Below are 22,464 nucleotides of genomic sequence, written 5' to 3'. Positions count from 1 at the left end.
TCCAGTGACAATGTTTCTATCACTGAGTGGCTAGTCCAGACACAGTGTGCTATCTGTGATCTGTTTTCTCCTATCTAGAGGATACCATGTATCAGAACTGGTACCTAAAATGGTGGGTCTACAAAATTCTTCTTCCTTTAGACACCAACTGTGTAGAGTCTGCAGTGTTGCCTACACCTCCATTCAGTTTTGGGTGCACTCTGTTAGCATACCTCTTCCCTACACAGAATGAGGAGACTGGAGGTTAGGACTGAACCCTGTATCTCACATTTATTACGCAAAGACCTTAGCCATTATGCTTGAAAATTATGCTTAATGTGCATTTTTAACATTGTATTGCCTTTGGGCTACATCATGGTTGGAAAGTGTCATTGAGCCACCCATCTACTAGGTAAACAAGTCAAATTAAATAAAAGCTATCAATTAATCAGTCTATAAGTAAATACATAAACAAATGGAACATGTTATCAGCAAATAATGAAGTGCTCAGCCTGCCTCAAGTTGTAATGAATGTACTTTACGCTGTGACTGTACTTGTGAAAAAACTTTGTGAAGTCTTCACAATAATCAATGATGTACATCAGATTACTGTAGATACAAGTATAGACATCCTTTTTAGAACTATAGCTGTGACATGTATGATAAATGTTGCTTCAGAAAGAAGTAAAAACTCCTGTTCCATGGGACTAGACAGCATTCCTGGTGTGGTCTTGTACAGAATCAAGGAAACTTTTAATTATATATGTAACACTAATATGTAACAACATGCAATATGTGTACATAGCCTTGATCTAAGGTGATATGCTATAGTGCTGCCAATTCACTCGGGGGAATCACATCTGGCACAGACTTTTTTGAACCTTCATCCTCACCTGCATACAACATTAATTAATGCAGATTGATAAATGACATTCTACAGCAACTTATGTCATAATGGGTTTGTTAAGAGAAGATCTTGCCTTTTGCATTTTGAGGCTTTCTGTAAAGGTATAAAAGCATCATTTGGTATAGGACTGATAGTGAGGGTTACTTATCTTAAATTTGCTAAGGCATTTCACAGCTTTCTATTTAAAGGAATAAAGGACAAATGCATTACATGTGAATCCATACATGTGTGAATTGGTATCAACTGGTTAAGCAACAAGATGCAACTAGTTAGTGTACATGTGGTACCGATCTTTCTTAAAGAAAGTAGTGATGTCTTACAGGATGCTGTTCTTTGACTACTTCTTTATGGACTAGTCTTCTCAGACATAAAAATGGGAAATGTGTTTTGGATAACCATATATACTGCTGCTAATGGTACATTTTCTGACAGTTTGACAGAATTACTTCAGTACACAGTGTTGAATGCCTCTAACATGGTCTACAAAAATACACACCTGGTGCAGCAGTAATTCATTTACTTTTAATGCCATTAAGTGTAGCATTATGAAAATTAGTAATAATTAAATAGTGAATCATCTGTGAAACCTATGACAAAATAAAAGGTCTATTCATAAAATGTCTCCCTCACTAAATAACCGGGTATAGTACTAGACAACAGTTTAATTAGTGATCAGCATGTATTGTTCATAGGTTAGTACTAAGGTAACTGCCCTTGCGAGCCATTTTCAGCCCAGCCAATTATCCCTTGTGAGACTCAAACCCTCCACCTTGTGTTTGTAAGGCAAACACCTTAACCATTAGGCCACCCTCATCACAAATGCATGTTTTGCAACCCATCTATTTCCAAAGGGCATCAGTGTATTACTCTATACTTCACCGATCCTACTAATTTTCAATACAATAGTGTGTTCTGTAGCCTTTGAAAAGGCCACCTGAAACAACATGAACAATTACAAAGTTTACAACTTGAAAAATCATAGCGTTGGAAAAGGCTTTAGAGATTTTCATTCATTTCTGCTTCTTGTAGGCTACTTAACGATAACCTCTACCTAAAGTCCACAATGAAAAGTCAATGCATAACGCAATGACAGCAGACTAGATAAGTTAAGCTGGCCTAACAACACATTTGGTAAAACTGCAGATGACAACAAAACTAAGCATTTTTTGCAAGATGTCATGCCCACAACAACTCCAATCTGGAGAGTTGTACTCCATCTCCCCTTACTTACATATACTAACTGCACGGTCACAAAATCATAGTAAAAAGAAACATCCCATAAAGGTGAAAAGTTGTTGGTATTAGTTCAATCCCGCTGTACACCCATTTAATATAAAACAATCTAGAAACTAATGAATTCAAGGAGTTAGGATAAAATAGATGGCATTCAGAGATACCTTTTACTGAATGGTGGATCTCCCTCTCTTCTGGATCTATAATACAATGTCTACTCCATAGGACTCATATAGATTGCAAGGCAATTTACTCAACCCTTTGCTTATACCTACTTTCAGGTTATAACCTCCTTTTTCAAGGAGTCCCAGGGTAAATTTGAGGATACCCATCCAGTCATCTAGATTCTGTTTGAAGGAGGATAATGCATCATGCTGATCCATCTGCAGGGGCAACCTGTTACTGACATGACAGAATCTTTCTCCATTGTGTTTTATTGATCTGCTGGTGAAGATTTATATCTCTTGTTCTGGTGTTTACAAAGCTATTAGACTTACAACGATATCTAGAATCTTGCCTCTTCCAAAACTTCACTAAAAGACTACCTATCTTCTGCCTGGAATTGCTCCAGCTCCTTGTTTCCCCCCTCAAAACCTAACTGCATTTGGTTATTGCTGATACTGATGATTGATATGTACTTTGTATTTATGCCAAGCAAAAGCTTCACTATTTTAATGCCAGAAACATCTATGCTATGTCAGTATCTGTACCTTTGTTGTTCTTTATTTTTGTCAATTTGTTATTTTGCAAGTAATTCAACCAACTGTCAGATATATTACCTGTGTTGTGTATACTCTTGAAATATTACTGATTTTATATGACTATACCCCTATGTTCATGTTATTGTGGAGCTTTTCTCCCCAGGCCTCCATTGAAAATGGGCTCATAATGGCCTAGTCACTATCCCGGTAAACAAATGCAAAATAAATAAATAAATGGAGACATAGGACAAAAGGGTCCTTAGTGGTGCATTAGGCAAGGCCCAGATCACTCTCTCAACTGTGTATAAAATGCTTCACGCCCCCCTCTTTGACAACTCAGAGTCTTTATATCAGAAATCTTCTTCGTTACGAACCTATAAGGCTTCTGCAGTTGTTTGACATATAAAATAAAGTACATCTCAAAGGGGGCATTGTACTCTGTAATTAGTCTAACTACAATGACATCTTTCGATCTGAATGATACATCCTTAGCTATTAGTTATACTAATGATACACCCTTAGCTATTAGTTATACCAATGATACACCCTTAGCTATTAGTTATACCAATGATACACCCTTAGCTATTAGTTATACCAATGATACACCCTTAGCTATTAGTTATACCAATGATACACCCTTAGCTATTAGTTATACCAATGATACACCCTTAGCTATTAGTTATACCAATGATACATCCTTAGCTATTAGTTATACTAATGATACACCCTTAGCTATTAGTCATCCTAATGATACACCCTTAGCTATTAGTTATCCTAATGATACACCCTTAGCTATTAGTTATATTAATGATACACCCTTAGCTATTAGTTATTCTAATGATATACCCTTAGCTATTAGTTATCCTAATGATACACCCTTAGCTATTAGTTATCCTAATGATATACCCTTAGCTATTAGTTATACTAATGATACACCCTTAGCTATTAGTTATACCAATGATACACCCTTAGCTATTAGTTATCCTAATGATACACCCTTAGCTATTAGTTATATTAATGATACACCCTTAGCTATTAGTTATTCTAATGATATACCCTTAGCTATTAGTTATCCTAATGATACACCCTTAGCTATTAGTTATCCTAATGATACACCCTTAGCTATTAGTTATACTAATGATACACCCTTAGCTATTAGTTATACTAATGATACACCCTTAGCTATTAGTTATACTAATGATACACCCTTAGCTATTAGTTATACTAATGATACACCCTTAGCTATTAGTTATCCTAATGATACACCCTTAGCTATTAGTTATACTAATGATACCCCCTTAGCTATTAGTTATACTAATGATACACCCTTAGCTATTAGTTATACTAAGGAGAAGGATGTTTGATTATAGTTGCTACACAATGATTGAAAAATTGAACTGTCAACTAAGGTGCACAAGTCCCTGACTATATTTTTGTTTAGTCGTGGAGCATTTTCTATACAATGTAATGAGGGCGATGGATGTTTGCCAAATATTCATATTTAATTCAAATCTATGTTCAGTACAGCAGGTATTGACTAGGGTATGTTCTTTCGGAAGGGTGCAGGTGCCAGATGGGGTCTTGACAATAACATCCAATTTAAAGTCATCTGCAAACTTAACTAATCAGAAGACCTTGTTCTTAATTTGAAGATCAGATAAGTAATATCAAAAAGGCAAGGTCCCAGTACAGAGCCTTGGGGGACTCTGCTGATCACCTCCATACTTTTATATGAGACACCTGCCATCCACACTGTGTGGCTTCTGCCTTTTAGATAGTTTACTACATAAGGATTTATATTTAAAGCATTTAGCTTACTTACATTTCCTGCATGAGTTATGGTGTTTAATGCTTTGGTTAGCTAACGGTACACTGTGTGAACAGTATTACCACTGTCAACAGCCTGAGTGATCCTCCCAAAGACGGTAACTAGATTTAATAGACAGGATCTCCCTTTGCAAAGCCAAACTACAGAGGATCATACCTAATATGATTTTTGATATCATAACTGATGAGATGAGTTTGATGCACTCCATACCTCTGCATATCACGTTTCAAGTCTGTTGGGTTTATAATTACCAGGGTCCATGGTAGGGAGTCCCTTGTGAAAGAAGCATCACCACTACAGTACACCATAGTTTGCAAACAATCCTGTGGCTACGATTGGGTTAAACAATCTGTGCAGAGGCACCATAGTTTGCAAACAATCCTGTGGCTAAGATTGGGTTAAACAATCTGTGCAGAGGCGCCATAGTTTGCAAACAATCCTGTGGCTACGATTGGGTTAAACAATCTGTGCAGAGGCTCAGTGCGGGCATGTTTGATAATACTTATTAAACATCCAGGTATGTTGTCAGCTTTTGAAGAGGAAGTACTTTTTGTCTTTGCTAGCACCTTCTTAACATTTTCCTTGGGAGGATGATTGAGGATGTTAGGGATTATGGGATATGTATAGTTTAGAGGATGAAGTATGGACTAAACTTGTTTGCTAGTATATTGATGATATTTATTGGGTTAGCATAGGAGATTTAGGATATGGCCTGAGCATTATTATGTAATATTCATTATCCTCGGCTTTAGAAGTTAAATTAAGTTTAAGTGTTGCTTTACTAGTCCTTATAGTATTTTTCAGTTTTTAGGTAATATTTATACAATCCTTGTCATCAGGATACTTGGATCTGTTGTATAATTTGAGGAGTTTTTTTCTCTTGTTGTAACATTGATTTATGTTGGTCAACTACCTGGGTGATTTGTTTTTGAAATTTCACATTGAACAGCTCTGATGGCTTAGTCGTTAACTGCTGCGATTGTAGTACCTACCTATAATTTGTGGAGACTGCTAATTCTATGCATTCGTCTATGTGAGTGTAGAGCTCCCTTGTGAAGCTGTTGATGTCACAGGTGAATTGTGAGATTTGATCATACAATTATATGAATTTAAATTTAGAGATGCTGGTTGCAGAGACTCTGGTGATTTTGAAGGCAAATGTCACAAGTTTATGGTCTCTTTTAACCACGGAAGATGATACTAGAGGAATAGTGCATGTTGAGGTTTATATTCCTAAGGACAATTTAGAACATTTTGACCACTAGTAGGTTTATTAACTCTCTGTTAATAGAGTTTTTTTTTTTATTAACTTAAAGAACTTATAGATATGTCTTACTTTACAGGTATGGGTGATAAAACTTATTGTGGGATAGCTAAAGTCTCCAAAATTCATGGGGGCCTTTTAACAGGGAGTTCTATCAGAAATGCAGCATAATCATTTGAAGATATGGACAACATCATGTAGTACGCTAAAAGTTGATGGTTTGTCTTATTTATGGCAATCTGGGGTTCAATGTGCCTTGTATGTGGGTCTCTAGGCATTTCAATGGAGGTGATATGATGCTTGACAAATAAGTAGTGTCACTACAGTAATACTCAAGCATTGAGCATGGTAGACGCAAAACCCAGGAATTGAAAGAATGCTTTCTATACATATAAGTGTAGTTTCAGTAATTATACAAACATGGCTGTCTTCCAGATACAGAACAGCCTGAAGATCAGGCGATTTGCTGTTAAGACATCTTCCACTGAGGGGAAGCACTATGGTTTGAAGAATTTGCTATAATGGAATGTCTGTTAATTGGACTTGGGCTAAAAAAGGCACTATGGGTCAGAAAAGGCTTTAGTTAGTATGCAGAACGGTGACCATTTGAAATGTCAGGCTCTACTTTAGTGAAAGTCAAACATGCATAGTTGAACAAATAGTCTTACATATAAGTCCAAGATGGCCATTTCCCAGAGTATTCCCATTTTCCTGAGGTATCACAATCTCAGAGGTATTATATATAATTTTGGAGGGGGGTTGCAGGGGTGCTTGCCTGACTTAAAAAAGTTTAAAGAAGAAAGAACTATATTTGGTATTCACTCTTCTCCACCATTTAGAATGGTGACAGTGTTTCAGTAGGGAGCCATGCAGAAGCCTTTGAGTGAGAGGTGCAGGCCATCCCTTGTTCACCAATCTGGACTATCAATCATCTCATCCCATGCAGACGCATACCTGTCACCCTTAGAATCACAAAAACTATTCAAATAATTGTTGAAACCAGTTATCTTTTCTTTGCACCTAAGCAAGTGAAAGAAGGATTTCACTTAAAATGAAAGCCTTTCTCACAGGTATGCAAAGCTCTGGCATGTCCCTCAGAATTTTGCATCCCCATATTCACTCCCACAGAGACCACCAACACCATGTTCTAGTTTTATTTGCACTGGGAAAGGGTCTTTAGGACCCTTGCAGTGTCAGAGATCTTAACACCTGGAAGTTAACCAACTTCAAGTTCAACCCTATCCTTGTCCAGGCTTGTGAGTGGAGAATTTTTATGCCTAACTATTGTTTCCAATCAATAAGACTGAAATACTATAAATGAAATGCACTGCTAGAGGGGATAACACTGATCTTATTCTATTGCAAAGTCTATGACTGAACTGCCCTACTGGGAAGGCTAACTTTACAACGGGGAGCTCTTGAATAGAAAGACAATACCAAATATATACTATAAATGTTTACATCTTGAACAAGCTACAATAATAACTAGTGATTGATGCTATCTTCAGACTTCATTGGTAATACAATTCATTAAGTACATGGCAAAAAGAAAGAAAGAAAAGGAATACTTGCAGAAATAACACCGCACCTTTGAATGTTGAATGTATCAAAATGTGTTGCTCCTCTTTTTGCACAAACCTGATCTTCAGTTCCTTGCCCTCTGTTCACCAAATGAATATAATCAAGGTAGTATTACATAAAGGTGATTGGTATGACATCTGGAAAGAGGAAGGAGGACAAGGAGACCTGGTGGTGGAATGAGGAAGTACAGGATAGTATACAGAGAAAGAGGTTGGCAAAGAAGAAGTGGGATTGTCAGAGAGATGAAGAAAGTAGACAGGAGTATAAGGAGATGAGGTGCAAGGCAAAGAGAGAGGTGGCGAAGGCTAAGGATAAGGCATATGAAGAGTTGTATGAAAGGTTGGACACTAAGGGTGGAGAAAAGGATCTGTACCAATTGGCTAGACAGAGGGACTGAGCTAGTAAAGATGTGCAGCAGGGTAAGGGGGATAAAGGATAATGAGGGAAATGTACTCACAAGCGAGGAGAGTGTGTTGAGAAGATGTAAAGAGTACTTTGAGGGGCTGATGAATGAAGAGAATGAGAGGGAGAGAAAGTTGGATGATGTGCGGATAGTGAATCATAAAGTGCAGTGGATTAGCAAGGAGGAAGTAAGGATAGCTATAAAGAGGATGAAGAATGGAAAGGCTGTTGGTCCTGATGCATACCTGTGGAAGCATGGAGGTGTTTAGGTGAAATGGCAGTGGAGGTTTTAACTAGATTGTTTAATGAAATCTTGGAAAGTGAGAGGATGCCTGAGGAATGGAGGAAAAGTGTTTTGGTACCGATTTTTAAGAATAAGTATGATGTGCAGAGTTGTAGTAACTACAGAGGGATTAAATTGATCAGTCACAGCATGAAGTTATGGGAAAGAGTAGTGGAAGCTAGGTTAAGAAGGGAGGTGATGATTAGTGATCAGCAGTATGGTTTCATGCCAGGAAAGAGCACTACAGATGCGATGTTTGCTTTGAGAGTATTGATGGAGAAGTACAGAGAAGGTCAGAAGGAGTTGCATTGTGTCTTTGTGGACTTAGAGAAAGCATATGACAGGGTGCCTAGAGAGGAGTTGTGGTATTGTATGAGGAAGTCGGGAGTGTCAGAGAAGTATGTAAGAGTGGTACAGGATATGTACGAGGGTAGTGTGACAGCGCTAAGGTCTGTGGTGGATGTGATGGATTTGTTTAAGGTGGAGATAGGATTACATCAAGGATCAGCTCTGAGCCCTTTTTTATTTGCAGTGGTTATGGACAGGTTGACAGATGAGATCAGACAAGAGTCCCCATGGACTATGATGTTTGCAGATGACACTGTGATCTGTAGTGAGAGTAGGGAACAGGTTGAGGAGACCCTGGAGAGGTGGAGATATGATCTAGAGATGAGAGAAATGATGGTCAGCAGGACTAAGACAAAATATATGTGTGTGAATGAGAGGGAGGATAGAGGAATGGTGAGGATGTAGAGGGTAGAGGTGGCGAAGGTAGATGAGTATAAATACTTGGAATCAACAGTTCAGAGTAATGGTGAGTGTGGAAGAGAGGTGAAGAAGAGAGTACAGGCAGGATGGAGTGGGTGGAGAAGAGCGTCAGGAGTGATTTGTGACAGACAAGTACCAGTAATAGTGAAAGGGAAGGTCTACAAGAGTGTGAGACCATCTATGTTATATGGGTTGGAGACAGTGGCATTGACAAAAAGGCAGGAGTCAGACCTGGACGTGGCAGAGTTAAAGATGTTAAGATTAGCACTGGGTGTGACAAGGGTGGACAGGATTAGGAATAAGCATATTAGAGGGTCAGCCCAGGTTGGAAGGTTTGGAGACAAAGCCAGAGAGGCAAGATTACGTTGGTTTGACATGTGCTGAGGAGGGATGCAGAGTATATTGGGAAAAAGATGCTAAGGATGAAGCTGCCAGATAACAGGAAAAGAGAAAGGCCTAAGATAAGGTTTATGGATGTGGTGAGAGAGGACATGCAGGTGGACGGTGTGACAGAGCAAGATGCAGAGGACAGGAAGAAATGGAAACAGATTATCTGCTGTGGCGACCCCTAACGGGAGCAGCCAAAAGAAGAAGATTACATAATAAATAAAACATATACTACAAGAAACATGCTTCCTTTAAGCAATGAATGGTGTCAGCACATAGTACAGGTACCAGAAAAAAATACTACAAGTCAGAAGTTCAAGGGTTTTGTTATATTACATGACTCTAGGCAATGATAGAAAACACTTATATCTCCGGCCCAGATGTCCTCGGTAACCCTGATCTTTTAGTACTTCCCTCTCAATAGCATATGACTATTTGAGTTGCTGATGCAGAATTTCTCATAGTGTCCTTGTGGAGATATGCTGCTCTTATCAACTAACACTTTGCTAGCACAAAATGCTCATCGCTGTTGTTAGACCTCAGATGCTCTTGGCCACAACTCAGAAATAACAACCCTGAAGATCCCACCTGCCTTTGCAGACAGGCAGTTAACATTCATCTCGGCAGATAATGCTACTTACAGTGTGATTTACTAGTGCAGAACATGAGAACTTGTTTTATTAGGGTAGTCTAATTTACACTATGAAGCTGCATGTTAACACAGATCTCTTCAAGCCTGGCAGTGTGACAACACTGCTTTTTATTTTAGAACGGTGACCTTTCTAAGTTGTTAGTATTAGTACTACTATAAAAAACTTGGTAGGTTGAAAGACTTTTGGTAACCTCTTTTTTACTCTGAACCATACTGGAATCATCTCCACAATAACTAATTATAAAACAAAACTTTGTGCTTTTTCATTTCCTTGGCAGCTTGTTAGCATGATTAAGTGGTAAGACTGTATTATAAAGTAAGAGTCTGTGCCAGACTTGTTGCCTTTGCTCCAATAACCTGCTGTCCTGTTCAGCAATACCTAACACTGAATGCATAGCAGGATATTTTCTAAGAACCTTCTCATTATTTTGGTTGGTACCTTTTGAAAGATTCTTTCACTCAATAGACAAGTATTTATGTATGCGGTATTCCTATTCTGGTTAACTTGCTTAATACAAGGCAAGACTTTCTTTTTTTAACTGGAAAGGTTAAAAAGATTACAGTAGTATACTGACAAAAAAGTAGGTGGGTTTATTTCTGTCTAAGAACAACAGACATAGGCCAGAATATAGACATCTTGAAATACATATCTTGCATTATAATTCTGAAGTTTAAAGATCTTGGAAGAACCCTTATTATAATTAGATCTGTAAGTCTTTTTCTTATGATAGCCCTTGTTGATACTTGCACCCAAATTCAGGTTTATAGGTTTTTTGTCAAGGCACTATTTTCTAAGTTGACATTATTAACAACAAAAGCATTTAACAACCAGTTGTTTGCTTAATGATTCATCTGTACATAATCTAAAAATGCCAGTTCTCTGTAATTTACCACATACAGACACACACACACACACACACACACACACACACACACACACACACACACACACACACACACACACACACACACACACACACACACGTGCGCGCATACACCAGCTCTACTGAGTGAAGGCACTGACACTGACTAAGATGATCAGAATACTGGAAGAGCTGTAAAAGAAAATCAGAATGGACTGACCATCATTAACTTCCCAACTCTAAGGGTGGGAGGCAGTTTAGTCTACTGCATAAAGGTATCGGCTGAATACCACCAAGCAGGGTATTAGTACTGTGCCTGGGGTTAAAGCATTGTGCAACAGTGAGCATCCCAGGCCATTATTGTGGAGTACCCACACCCTGAGGGAAATTAAGGCATGTAAAACCCACAATAACTGCCTTTAATCAGCAGTGTAGCATGAATAGGCCCAGACGAGTACCAGAGGGCTGATGAATAGCAAACATGAGATACCAAAAAGACTTAAAAGACAAAGGCATTCACTAAACACAACAGACTACTGCATCTTGTGTATAGTAACATGACATGCAGTAGTGTCAAAGCACAGCCATATTAGTCAAAAAAGTATGCATGTCTCACAGGGTTATGCTGAGACAACTGCACACTTAGCTATCTATCTTCTCTCTGTGTCCTTTAAGTACATGCACCTCTCTTCTTATTTTAGTTGTTATCATCTGTATTACAAGCAATGCAGAGTAATTCTGCTTTTTATTGATTACTCTTGATGGCAGTACAGGTATCTAACCCAGCTTTAATATTGAATATATTGGAACACTATGGGTTTTATCCCACCTTAGCTGAAAGAGTAAGTCCGTGCATCCACCAATCCACAACCCCTTTTCTCCCATTTTTTCATATAGGGTCAGGATGGCACTTCAGCAGTGACAATCACACCACTGGGTGGCTAGCTCTGTCACAGCTGTTCTTCCATACCACACACTCACACTTGTGACCAGTTTAGAGTGCCCAATCTGCCTATTGCATGTCTTTGCAATGTGGGAGGAAACCGGAGCACCTGGAGGAAACTCACACAAATACATGGAGGACATGCCGACTCTGCACAAAAGGCACCTCAGCCAAGAATCAAACTGAAGAACCTCTTGCTGTCCTATAGAAACACTGCAATGCAGAATGGGAGTCCTTCACTACTTAAATATCACAATGGAAGTGACATTAGTCTCAGTTTCATTCTGTCAGAGTTAGTTATAGCTCAGAGAGGTGCTAAAGAGCCCCTGCAACTTATTAATGAATATGAAGGGTAATATTTTCAAAGATGTTAAAAACATACAGACTATTTTTAGCAGTTATGAATCCTATGCCTTTCTTTAGCCAAGGCATTGCACTCTCTCTCTCTCTCTCTCTAAATATACATATATATATATATATATGTATATATACATATATATATATATATATATATATATATATATATATATATATATATATGGGTCTACTTCACATGGTCGACAGTTCATTTGACCGACTTTTATTTGGTCAACAATTCATTTGATCGACAAGCAGTTTTATGTGGGGGGCTTCGCCCTCTGCACCCCCCAGTGTGGGGGGCTGTGCCCCCAACACCCCCCCTAACTATATATATCAACTCCAGGGTCGCACAACATTGGGGAGGGGGGCAAATCTGCCTGTCAACCATATGAATTGTCGACCAAATAAATGTCGGTCAAATGAACTGTCGACCATGTGAAGGGGACCCATATATATATATATATATATATACATATATAGATAGATAGATATTTGTATACATATATTGCTTTGCTATTATATATGTTCCGTCAATCATCAGCAGACCTTCTGCAGGTTTACTCGCAAGCCACACTGAGATTATACCTGAAAAATGCTTTGTATTTATCCAGCATAACATTGCTGGTTGTGTTAACAACACGCGTGTAAAACAGGCATCTACATGTCAGGAAGATACATTATTATCTAAAAATAATGCCACGAGTTTTTGTCCTTTTTAATGATTTCCAATCCAAAAATCCACTCAGCCACTGCCTATCTATCCATCTACTCCTGAATGTACATGCACAATTCCTTTGCATGTAAGTAGTGCACAACAAGTATGCCTTACGGTGCAGATGGATATACTCCTGAGTAGGTAGATAGACAGTAGACAGACAGACAGACAGACAGGTGTATTTACCAAATGAATTAAGTGCATCCTAACATTCTGCAGTCATGCAGTAGTAAACGTCTGTCTGTGGGCTGTGCATTATATGTTTCTCTGGTAATAGCAAATTGAATGCAACAACTGTAGGAATTATATTTTGTAAGTACCAGATATTTGCATCTGATGACCAGGATAGTCTGATTATGATAAACCTCGATTCCAATGACACCCAGAGAGAAAAGCTCCAGAAATTATTACAGATGTTAATACAGGTTTACGCAATGAATCAAAGACATAATTAGTATAATAGTCAAGGACAGGATTATGCAAGTAACAAATAGTACAATAGCACAGAACATGTTTAAACATGTTAACAGATGCAGCATATGTAGTTGAAAGAGGCAGAAAATAGTAGCAGTAATATATCAGAGTAGTTAAGAGGCAACTGACCTGAAATTATTACGTGAATCAGTTTAAAAATACAAGGTAGCTTTAAAAAAGCTTGATGACCCATTGGAGGAAGAATATGACAAGAGAGAAGATAGAAAGAAAGAGAGGAGGGAGTTGAGGGGGTGCGGGTGAGGATAGTAGAAGAATGGTCTTCTTCTCTTCACCAAATCACCCCCCCCCCCCAGTACATACACAACACATACACTACACACTTTAACATTCCAGGAAAAGCTACTTTATTTATTAGACAATTTTAAATGAAGAAATTTAACTAACAATTCAATAAATTAAAAAAAAAAAGTTCCCCTGATTAGATACTTTCTATTCTGAATTCTGTAAAATGTTCAAGTAGCCTTGTTAATATCCTTTTTTAAAAATATTAAGTTTTATTGAATCTTAGAGCATTTCAGATCTCTGGACATATATAAAAACATTTTATTTATAAGCCAAATGTTGGCCTTTCAGCAGACTCTTCTAACTTTAGCTCCAGTGCTCTCCTTTGATTTTCTTAAAATTTTAATACTGTCAGTGCTTATGTTTTGTTTTATAATTATAAACTTTATTACTTATAATTCAATATTTAGCTCATTGTTTTACAGTTTGGAATAATTACACCCTGTAGACTTATGAGGGAATTTACACAGAGCAAAATTAAAATGCCCAAGTGTTTGTATTCCAAAACAATTCAGACTATTATCAGGCTACCATCAAAATAATATCTTAAAATGTTGGAATCGTATCTGTAATAATGTAATTGGTGTATCTCAATATATTCTCTTTAAAACAAAGGTATATGATTTTATCTAAATGTAGTTTAATCGTGCAGGTCATATATTTAAGTTCTCCATTTTCCACAGAGGTCTATGCTGATACAGTTAATATTATTCACTCAGACAGGAATTTTCAGTCTCCTCAAATCAATACTGATAAAGTCAAATATTTCCTGTGGCTCCAACAAACATTTCTACGGTTTTGTGTCTAACTTTTACTTGCTTATCATTTACTTTAGATACAGTGACACTAATCTTAATTCCTCCATATGAGCCAGATTGGACTAATCATCTCATAATGGCAATATTTGGTAAGATGTAGGGAATGTGTCTTTAAACTTCATTCCAGTTAATAAACTCAGTTGCACTCAGTTTATGCTCATATCATTCAAAAGAAATTTGAAATTCTAGTATTTATTTATACATTTATTTAATGCTTTTGTTGACTGAGCTATACTAACTAGGCGCTGGTATCCCCTTTTCAGTGGAGGCTCAGGGATAAAAACCCCAGTTACAAAATAGGCGTTTTTATACAACAAAAAAACTGAAAGCTTAAAATTAAAATATGGGCATGCAGTAACTGAAAGGTAACTATCATGGAAACTATATAAGTAAACTGAAGAGTCACTGCCCTGTATCCTTATTAATAATGCAGATTTACTGCATATTTCTGGCACTATCCTTTCATCTAGTCTTTACAGCAATCTTTGCAGTTCAGGCTAATTCATGCTTGTATTTTGTTTTTATTTTTAATTTGTTAGGGTTAGAGCAGTGGTTCCATTGGACCTATTTCACTCTCAACCAGGGACTCATTAAAGACAAGGTGTTATAGCAGCTCTGCACCTAATATCAAAGAAAAATAATAAAGACAGATTTTGCTAAACTTTAAAAATTTAACTTCAGGTTGGCAAAAGGTGTAATTTAACTGAACAACAGCATAAGCACAGTCTCAGGGCCATTGTATATGTTATTGTTTACTGATGCACTTACATTCTATCTATGACATTTTCCTCTGTACTCTAAATGCTGTAGTCCATGTATTTACAGTTTCCACTATTCCAAAAATATTGTAAGAAATGTCTACAGATGCTATTGGAATACTATATTGTAAGTCTATTATTTGAGTTCTTTTTGTATATAATATGCAGCTAGATTTATTGGATACCGTCTAATAATAAAATACATTTTGAGGGAAAAAACATTCCTGGAAAAGTTACCAAATCTGTTTATTTTAAATTCTTTTAATGTCAAACATATTCAGCCATGCAGTTCCTCAAATATCTATTCATTTATTTCCAAAATTTCCAGGATAAAATGAACATAGTCAGCATACAGCTAAATAAACCACATATTGTGTAGGACACTGTATAATTTATTTTTTATTTTATTTATTTATTTAACATTTGTTGACCAGGAAAGTCTGACTAGGACAGAGCCTATTTTCAGCGGAGGCCCGGGGAGGAAATACTCCAGGTGTATGTCTTTGGAATGTGGGAGGAAACCAGAGCACTCAGAGGAAATCCACCTGAACACACGGAGAACATGTAGACTCTGCAAAGAAGGCAGCCAAGCCTAGCATTGAACTGGAGAACCACTTGGTGTGACGCGACAATGTTAACCTCTGCACCACTGTGTATAAATTGTCCTACAGGGAAAGGCACAAGATCAGTTGAAGAGGACTTTGGTTCTAAGGGAAACTTTCAAGTAAAAGGGGCATGACATAAGACAAAGATGGGAGGGATCAAACAGAAGCAAAGGTGGGAGAAATCGTGCAAAACAAAGATGGGAGGGATCCAATGGAGGTGGTAGATATTTAAAAGAGATGAAGGAGGATCCAAAAGAACCATATAAGAAAGACCTTAACTTTCCTAATACATGTAATGATAAGTTCTCTGATCTAGAGCCATTTATCTTGGAGAATAACATTAAATGCAGCCTAGAAAGACTTGATATGAACAATTCAATCAAATTCCAGTTGACTTGTTTAAAATATTGCAAAATGATGCTGTTACAGTGCTGCTTGATATTTGTTAGCAAATCTGGAAAACACAACAGTGGTCAACAGATTGGAAAAGATCAGTTTAGATTTCAATCACAAAAAGGACAATGGTCAAAAGTGTTCACATTATCATGTAATTGCATTTGTTTCACATGATAGGAATGTCATGCTCAAGATCCAACAAGCTAGACTCCAGCAGAATGTGGATTGAGAATGGACAGATGTACACACTGGTTTTAGAAGGGGCAGAGGTACCAGACATCAAATTATTAACATTTGTGGGATAATGGAGAAAGTAAGGTAGTTGCAGAAGAATATTTAATTCTGCTTTACTGACAACTCTAAAGCAATTGACTGTGTGAACTATAACATTTGGCAAGTACTTAGGGAAATGGGAATTTTAGGTCACCTTATTTGTCACCAGATTGGGAGGGTTTTAAGACAAGGCTCCATATTGCTACCCTACTTATTCAATTTATATGATGACTATATCATATGAAATGTTGAGTTAGATGAATATGACGATGAAATGAAAATTGCAAGAGAAATAGTAATAATCTATGATATGCAGATGATAGCACTCTAATGACTGAAATGATGAATAGATGAAGAGTCTGATGATGACAGTGAAAATAAAAAAAATGCTAATTTGTTGTTCATCATAAAACAAATAAATACATAAAATTAGGCCATCTAATCCTGGTTAATTCTTTGAACATGCACAGAGAAGAAATGGTGGTAATGGCAGATTTTATTTCCCTGGCCTCAAAAATTCTTGTAGATTGAGTTTGCAACCATGACATTAAAAGATGCTTGCTTTTTGGAAAGAAAACACTGGCAAACCTGGATTAAATTTAAAGAGCAAAGACATCACATTGTTAACAAAGATCTATATAGTGAAATATATAGTTTTCCCAATAGTAAAATATGACTGTGAGAGTTGAACTATTAGGATGGCTACTAACTGGAAAATGGTTGCTTTTGAGCTCTATTGTTAGAAAAAAAACTTTGGGAATTTCATGGAACGCAAGAAGATCAAACTAGTCAATACATACGAAAATATATACAGACCGTTTAGTGGAAGGCTTAATAGTGAAACTAATGCACATATTTTGGGAATGTTATATTAACTCAGGATTCACTACACTGATTCTGGGAGTGATTTAAGGCAAAAGAAGTAGGGGCAGCCGATTATAAGGTGGGTGGACAGCATTACTAAGAAGTAAATAAAAATTTGCAAGAACCTCAATAAGCAGTTCATGACAGACAGGCCTGGAATGTTAAAGTCTTTGAGCTTATAAAGAGTCAGATACGGCTAAACAACTAAACAGCAGTGAGTAAATAAAACACCTCACATGTTATAGAAGCATTTGCTCAATGACGATGTGCACTGTACATTGTCATCTTTTATTATAAAGTTGAGCCAAAACGAAGGTATATACAGATCTTTGTACAATGAGCAAATACTGTACCATATTAGCATATTTTATGTACTGTGATGATTCATATCAGGAAAGTACCACAAAGTGATATAAAATAGGCATACAATTATATATATTGCTCTTACTAGAACTGTTGCTATGAATATCATAAATAGAACTATTTTTAAAAATATAAAGAAAACTATTTAAAAAAAAATAATATAAATAGAACTTTTCATTTAATGCAATACGATACTTGGTATAGTAGGCAAAGAAGGTTCCAGCAGGATGTTTTTAATGAAGCCAATTATCCAGTAAAGGAGTGTATAAGAAGAAAGGCTATAACTCTTCTACTTTACAGACGTTGGCACATTACAGTCAGAACCCTGGCCCTAAAACAGTTCTGTGTGTAGTACTTTACCCCCTGCCTGCTAACTCTAACGCTAAAGCTGCACTTGACTGTAATCCATCTCTTCACCTTACCTTACATAGAGACATTCTGTAAGACTACCACTACAGAAGACACTGTGGCACCTATCCCATACATCACCACACACAAACACGCACACACGCACACACAAACACACACACACACACACACACACACACACACACACACACACACACACACACACACACACACACAGACACACACACACACACACACACACACACACACACGCACACAATGCACTACATCTGTTTCCTTCCTGAGCCCTTAACGTAGCCATAACTCACAAACACTTGCACACAAATTCCAGTTCCCTTATGCTAAACATTTCAGTACATCTAAATCTGTCAGCATTAGCCAAAAAAAAAAATACAGTAATCATCCTCAGACCAACAACACCGAGCACACCTCCTCTAACCCAAAATTGCATTTGATAAAATGGACAAACTGGTTTAAGAAGGTTCACAATTCAGGCACATTTGATTGTATTTCCATTTGCACACATTTTTAAATCACCAGATTTACTTTTTGGCAATCTGTCATTTGACATAACATTAAGGATATATACACATGGGAGACGAGGTATGCAAGAAGCACAGTCATGCAAGTTGGACAATTAAAATGTTGTAAACTCAAGCAAAGTTTTTGTTCAGTAAATAACAAATTGCGTTAAAATACTTCTTCTTGTTCTGCTTAAGGTAATTCATGAAGTTACCTAACTGTAAAAGACTAAGAATAAAATGCCAAAATGGAATATGATCAAACTTAACATAATCAACTAATCCATTGGAATAACGAATAGCAATGCAAGTTCAGCTGTCCTGTACTCACCATGTATAGAAGCTTAACTGACGACCCTTCGCCATATTATACTGTAACTCTGAGGTCACACAATCTCTGAGTAAGAACAAATACCTTGTATTGCACATTAAACTATGGCACTCATTTCAGGGGTTGTACAAATCTGAAATGAGAATGCATTAGAAAGAGGTATGGAAGCAGTCATTCCCACAAGGGGAATGGGGGGGGGGTCCATGTAAAAATTGCAGCATGCAGCTATGTTTTCCATTGCTATAAATGTATCACTTTGCCTTATTCCTTTTTTAATGAGCTTTGTCACAGGAGTTATTTTTGCTAGACTTGTCAGTTTGTACACAGCTAGTGTGGTTTGGAAGTACAGCATGCAATTTTTAAATGTATGTACAGAGTAAATATTATGCTGTACTGGTATATTATATGAGGGAAAGTAGTTTACTTTTAGTATGTTGTGCAGTACCATAAACTCCATTTAATTATGTCCACTTATTACCATTTATTTTATTACTGCATCCTGCCAATCCTTTTGGCACAGGTTCTTTGCAAACTTTCCATGCACACTTTTTCATGTAATGCTCTTTGTTTTACACTTTGCAGCAGTATTATTATGTAGGATGTAATAATGCATATACAAGAGTTTCAGTATCAACATTCCACATTTTGACTTTTTTTTCACTCCTGGAATTTTGTATTTGGGCTTATATGATTCAGCTTTTGAGAAGTAAAAGAAAGGACAAAAACTTGTAAGGCTGTGTAAAATGTAATGTGCTGTCTATATGATTTTGACAGATTATCACATTTTATATATAATAAGGGATAAATAGACATTCTAAATTGAGTAAATATATAAATTATGGCATTATATCTAACTATAAATGTGTGAATTTACATTCATTCATTCAGTCATATGTTAATTTTCTAAACCCTTTGTCCTGGTGAGAATCACTGTGGCAGTGACCTGAATAGTGTCACCCAGACTTTCCTAGCAACACTCTCCAAATTATAATATGTGATCCCCATTACCAAAGTTTCATGTCCCCAGGTGACTATGGAAACAGACCAGTAAACTGAGAACCCTATCCTACAATTCTGTCCACTTTTCACCACCACAGGATGGTACAACACCTGTAGTACTGCTACTGCTGCTGTACACATCTGGTGGTCAATGTACTTATGCCCTCTACCTTCACTTATGAACATGACCCCTAAGATGCTTCAACTCCTTCACCAGAGGCATGTGTTCCTCCCTCATGTGCTGAAAGCAATTCACTGTTTTCAGTGAGTGAGAACTATGACTTCTGATTTGGAGGTGATGGTTCTCATCCCATCCAATTCACATTCAGCAGTAAATCACTCCAATGTGTACTGGAGATTGCAGTTACTAGAGTCTAAGATGACAGCATTATCTGCAAAGAGTGGAGATGCAGCCCTCACATTTCCAAACAGGATGCTGTTCAAAACTTGACTGCACCTTGAAACCTTGTGTAACAAAAGGAGATACTGCCAGCCCAACTATCTGGAATTTTGTAAATAATTACATGTAATTTGTAAATATCAACATGATTTCATATGCGTGTGTCACAAATGTATTAGAACTGTATGTTATGTGTATATCAAACTGCTGGTACAGAAGTGTCCATTGAACAGGATTTGTACAGTACTGAGCTTAAACGTATAACCACAGCGTACCCTAATGGAATAGAACAGAAATGTAGCTACACTATTGTAACTATTTAGATGTAAATATTTTACAGTGGAAACTGGAACATAGAAGGTTAACTTGGAAAACTTCAGTAAAATAGTTGAAATTAAGTAACTTTATAACTGCGCCATAAAAGATGGTTTCAATGCAACAAGGAGACAGGATGTCTAAAACTAGGGAGCCTCCTGCATTGTCTTGTAAATGTTTTATTGTTTTATGTCTTCCAGCAGCTACAAAGATCTGAGAGCTGTATAATTTCACAGGTAGATGCCAAATGGCAGTTTCTAGCAATGAGGGTTTAGCTTGAGAACTAAAGTCAGATGACAAGAAGTGATGTCATCTTACAAGGTATCCCAGCAGTAATATTGTGGATATTAATTTAAGAACTCTCTGAGAAAGAGAGTGGCTGAGTATCCTGTATTTTGTCTTTGACCTGACAAGAGGATCCATTCATTGCACATCTGCCTTGCTCTGTAAGTAAGTCTAGGGAATAGTATAATTCTCTTAGATACAGTCAGGAATATAGTGAAGTATAGTTTAGATATTTTCTGCATTTATTTGAGACTGTCTTGCAATGTTATTTTAAGTATTTCCTGTGATTTTGAACTCAGATATAATTGTGATTATTTACTTATTATTTTCTTGTTCTTTTATTATTATTAAATATTTTTAAATCTTTCATTGTGGCTGATCTGTGCAGAGACATATTTAAGTTCTGAAAGTACTTGCATACTTATTTGGTGACTCTGTGGGCCACTCCTAATAACCTTGCTCTTGGTCAAACTACCATTTGTATTAAAAGTAACATTACACAGTAAGATTCAACACCCTTTGTTAAGGGCCTTAAAGTAGCTGAAAAGGAGTGGCTGGTGGCAGTCAAAACTACCTTATAGTCTGGGCAGAGGGGGGCATAGCTAGTAAACCTGTGCCAACCTTTCCCAGGTGTGTGTGTGTGTGTGTGTGTGTGTGTGTGTGTGTGTGTGTGTGTGTCATACCTGTCAACCTCTGAGTTTAAGAAATCTGGACAAAGCCTAGAATTCTGGGGGGGGGACAAAGGCTCAGAAATAGGGACAGATTTTAAATATTGCTCTTGCAAACTTAGAAAGTTGCTAGAATGACAGATTTTGAATTAGCATGCATGTTTCAAATGATATGAAGTCTGCAACTCAAATGAATGTCATTATTTAGTGACTTCAATCCTCAGTGGTTTGCCAGAAAACCACACATTTTATGAGGAACAGACTAAAAATATAAGGCAAACATCTAGACAGTCTGCAAAAATCTGCACAGTTGCATGGTATGGTGTGTGTGTGTGTGTGTGTGTGTGTGTGCGTGTGTGTGTGTGTGTGTGTGTGTGTGTGTGTGTGTGTGTGTGTGTGTGTGTGTGTGTGTCTGTAAATCAAAACTCAAAGTCTGTGTGTGTTAGCTATTTGGACAGGGACACAAAGCACTGGTTGGACAGAGAGGTTGCTGAGGTCTTGGTTTGGACACTCAGCTGAGATCTCAACTCTATAGCTGTGCCAGTGGGGAATCTTATTGGAGATCTGAGGAAAGAGGGAGAAACCAACCACAGACTGACTGTGGTCTCTGGGTGCTCTTAAGGGAAAATGCACTTGATGCAGAGAGCTGATTCTGAAAATACAGTGTGTACTTGTCATCCTTCCAAGTATACATCCCCCACTTGTGCTAGTGGTGAGGATTGAGACTCCTTGATTAGTGGGCCAGTGGTGGGGCATCACATAGATTGGGTGGCAGTGGTGAGATATCCCCATATTAGGATTCTGTGATGTGGATATTGAATTCCTGTAGCCTGTAAACAGTGGTCAATAAAGAAGG

General features: G+C 37.3%; 1 protein-coding gene across 1 annotated transcript in view; it reads left to right on the top strand.

The window, feature by feature from the left end:
• The window catches only part of LOC122808217 (vomeronasal type-2 receptor 26-like), a 173,390-nt gene that overhangs the window by 444 nt on the left and 150,482 nt on the right, over positions 1–22,464 (top strand). The window lies entirely within an intron of this gene.

The sequence above is a fragment of the Protopterus annectens genome, chromosome 8.part0 (genome assembly GCF_019279795.1).
Source record: "Protopterus annectens isolate FY-2018-M chromosome 8.part0, PAN1.0, whole genome shotgun sequence".
Taxonomy (NCBI): Eukaryota; Metazoa; Chordata; order Ceratodontiformes; family Protopteridae; genus Protopterus; species Protopterus annectens.
The sequence above is the reverse complement of the archived record's forward strand: the minus strand, read 5'-3'. Positions and strand labels throughout refer to the sequence as shown.